The sequence below is a fragment of the Amborella trichopoda genome, chromosome 2 (genome assembly GCF_054954075.1).
Source record: "Amborella trichopoda isolate Santa Cruz 75 chromosome 2, AtrichopodaSantaCruz75HAP2 v2.0, whole genome shotgun sequence".
NCBI lineage: Eukaryota > Viridiplantae > Streptophyta > Magnoliopsida > Amborellales > Amborellaceae > Amborella > Amborella trichopoda.
The window spans coordinates 48470285-48473729 of NC_142337.1; positions in this window are offsets into that span (position 1 = coordinate 48470285).

The following is a 3445-nucleotide window of genomic DNA, read 5'->3' on the forward strand; positions in this document are numbered from 1 at the left end:
TTGGAACTAGAGAGTTTGAGATTTAAACTGGATGTGGACCTAGACTAAGATTTAGATGAGATTTGGTGTGAGCCTTGGCTCACATCAAGAGGGAGCCTAGGTTTGGACCCGATTGTGAACCTGGTTCAGACCCGATTGTGAACATGGTTCAGACTTGGGCTCTGGGTACAAGCCTGGACTCGGACCCAAAAGGTTTCAAATTTCGACCGGGTGTGGACCCGGACTAAGATCTAGGTGAGATTTGGTGTGAACTTTGGCTCGCAATAAGAGGGAGCCTAGGTTCGGATCTAGTTGTGAACCTGGTTCGGACCTAAGCTAGGCTGAGTATGAGCTTAGACTCAGACCCAACAGCGTTCAACTTGGACCAGAAGTGGATCCAGACTGAGATCTAAGACTGATCAACTCTGATAAGCAAACAACGCACTCGAAATTTTTTCCCTAAACTGTAGGTAGGCTAGTATTGGATTTCTAATTAAAGAAATGCGGCTAAGCTAAGTGGGTCCCCACATAGGTCTTGGCCACCTGTTAAAGGAATCATCCAGGTCCTACTGTGCATGGAGTTGCTTTGAGGCTAAGGATTATGGAAGGGCGCTCACTATTAAAGTTACGTGAATCTCAGCTGCCTCGGCTCTCAAGGTTAGGCTCCCCACACGACAGTTAATGTAGGATTTTAGGGGTTTTCAAAAAAATTTGCTGGTTTCCCGGGTTTCCCAGTCCATTGTGTGTGTAACAAAGCACACTAGCAAAAAGAATTGACAAAAAAGCAAACACCAAGTAGCAGAAATAATGTAAGCGCTTGGCACAAATCGTGTCAAGCGATGTGTGCTTCGAGGCGGAGTTCACTTGAGAGCACAGTAAAGGTGGACAAGTAAGCCTGAGAAGATGTTCAGTTATGCAAAGTGCAACCAGGTACAACCTGTGCCTGGTTGGGTGCAGCCCGAGTCGAGGGTAACTCGATCAGGACATAATTCGAAGCGGGTGCAGGCAACACTCGAAATACATTTTTTTTTTTTGGCTATACACACACACACACACACATATATATATATATATATATATATATATATATATATATATATATATATATATATATATATATATATATATATATATATATATATATATATATATATATATATATATATATATATATATATATGGGAGTGGATTCTGTCAGCTCACGGGCTAACTGCTACAGTATCAACCAATGGACCCAAATTCAATCTGGGCCGATCTGACGATTACAATCTCATTTCGTATCTTAATGTTTATTTTTTTTCTACAAATCTAAATCACTTGAAGTTCACTCTTCTCATCAAGGTGCACTTAATAAAAATATAAAACAAATCATTTGCAAAATATAAATTGGCCAAACTACCCCCAAAACATTTCAACGGTATTTTAGTCAATTTGTATTTTTCGAATTGTTTTTTATATTTTTATTATATTCTTCTATTTTTAAAGTATATATGCTCCAAATTTCAAGTGATTTGAATTTATGGGAAAAGATTCTGTCAGCCCACGGGTGGACAGCTACAGCGTCAACCAATGGCCCAAATTAATCTAGGCCGATATGACGGTCACGACTTCATTTAGTGTTTGAATTTTCTTTTTCTTTTTTTCTACAAATCTAAATCACTTGAAATTTAGAGCGTCTATTCTTCAAAAATAGGAAAATATAATAAAAATATAAAAAATAATTTGTAAAATATAAATTGACCAAAATACCCCCAAAACATTTTGGGGGTATTTTGATCAATTTATATTATTATTATTATTATATTTTTATTAGGTACGCCTTGATGAGAATAATGAAAGCCTGAAATTTCAAGTGATTTGGATTTATAGAAAAAAAAATGAAAATTCAAACAAGAAATGAGATTGTAACTGTCAGATCAGCCCAGATTGAATCTACGTCTAGCAATCAGCCCGTGGGCTGCCAGAATCCACTCCCTATATATATATATATATATATATATATATATATATATATATATATATATATATATATATATATATATATATATATATATATATATATCTTATTTTTGTTTTTGATGAAACAATGTTAAACTAAGCATGATAAAGCACGAAAATAATGGTTTCTAACAAAATTAATTAAAATAAAATGAAATACACAAGGCATAGATAAGAAAGGCTTGAGTCAAACAAAATATGTTTTTGTATTTTTAAAAATTTATTTTGACCTCACAATTGGTGAGCAGCAAGAGAAAAGGTCTTGGAACATGGTTGCGGGGTCCCGAGATTTTTCCAGGACATCTGGGTCTAGGCGACACAGATGGTGTCTCCCGGACGACACAGGTGGTGTCTCGTGGGCAATACAAGTAGTGTCTCCCCAGACAGATAGGGTTTCGGGTCGCAAAAACCTCGAACACTGATAACAACATATCTTTTGGGTATTTTTGGACTCAGAAAAAGAGGAAAAATAGTAAATTAATGAGATCAAATAAAAGAAACCAAAATCGAAGCCTACACAGGTTGAAACTGTTTCAGTTTTTCTAATATTTTTTTGGTACTTTTAAATATTTTATTTTGATACAAAATTTTTGTGCAAGCAGGAAAAGGGTTCAAGGACTGGACTGTGGGGTCCCGAGCCTTTTCAAGCTCCCAAGTTGGAGTATTTTTGACAAAAAATTAGTGAAAAATAGTAAGCAAAAACATGTACTTCGGAGCTCGGATCAAGCTCGAGCTACCCCAGAGTGGGCGCCAAACTGTTCACAATGCAAATCGAGATGATCTTAGGATGAGAATCGATCAGATCCAAACCACAAAATGATTTTAAAAGAGTGATAGAGAGGGGGGACAATCAATTTCTTATCTGAGGCCAAATCTACTCAGAAATAAGCAGATATGCTCTCTGATCAGTGGCAGAGCAGCATCGATCTGAAATGTGAAATACTACATAAACTGCTACAAAACTAATTTAATTCTAATAAAATAAACAAAAATGAAAACAAAAACAGGAAAGAGTAAAAATGTACTAGACCGGGCCAGTTGGCCAGGGGCTCCCGAGGCTTCGAGGCCTCGCCCATATCAGAACCAGCTGAGTTTATGTCATGCGTCCTTTCTGTTTCTCTTCACGTTTTGACCAGGCATTGACTTGGTTAGATGAATTCTTAATCTAAGGGTTGCAGATGGCCTAAAGCTAAGGTTTTTCTAGATCTAGGTTTTTCTCAAGTCTTACTATCTCACAGCTTTCTCTGGCTGCCCAAGCTAATAAGGTCTAACCCCCCTAATTGAAGCCAAAATGATCTTTTTATAAGCTGAAAATCGTCTCGAATGGGTAACTAACCATAACCAGAAGATTTCTCAACCTAGACTGCCGTTCTGGCGGTCCAAGGCTTGAGCAACACTCCAAAATGGTCCTAGTTCAGTGAACCTGGCCAAAAATTATTTGGAAGGGGTTGGCATGTGGAAACTGCCA